Source organism: Leptonychotes weddellii, unplaced genomic scaffold (assembly GCF_054177405.1).
Source record: "Leptonychotes weddellii isolate Sample4059 unplaced genomic scaffold, ASM5417740v2 HiC_scaffold_109031, whole genome shotgun sequence".
In the NCBI taxonomy this organism is placed as follows: Eukaryota; Metazoa; Chordata; class Mammalia; order Carnivora; family Phocidae; genus Leptonychotes; species Leptonychotes weddellii.
In genome coordinates, this window is record NW_027686266.1 from 1 (window position 1) to 366 (window position 366).

Here is a 366-nt window from a genome sequence, read left to right on the forward strand (position 1 = left end):
CTGAGCAGGGAGCCCAATGCGGGGCTTGATCCCAGGACCCTGGGATCATGACCTGAGCCGAAGGCAGACGCTTACTGACTGAGCCACCCAGGTGCCCCTCAAGTCAGTGTTTTACTTGGTAAACATGTCTGAGACCATGCATCCCTGGCTGCTAAGCACCATGGCGGACAGGGCTAGAAAGGTAACAGCTTTATTTTGAGCAGGGGGCAAAGACAAGGCAGCACTTTATAGCTACATTGTAACTAGATCCTGCATCACTACTAACGTTCTTCCTGATTGTTGTCCACTGACAGTTCCTCCGAATGAGAAAACCAAATCTTCATTCTGCATCCAGAATCAACACATTCTTCCAGTCAGAAAATTGTC

General features: G+C 49.2%; 1 non-coding gene across 1 annotated transcript; it reads right to left on the reverse strand.

Moving 5' to 3' along the window:
- Positions 1-124: 124 nt before the first annotated feature.
- On the reverse strand, positions 125-255 carry LOC115941074 (small nucleolar RNA SNORA63). The gene has a single exon (XR_004075804.2). It is a non-coding gene; the product is annotated as a small nucleolar RNA SNORA63 (small nucleolar RNA).
- Between the last annotated feature and the right edge of the window lie 111 nt (positions 256-366).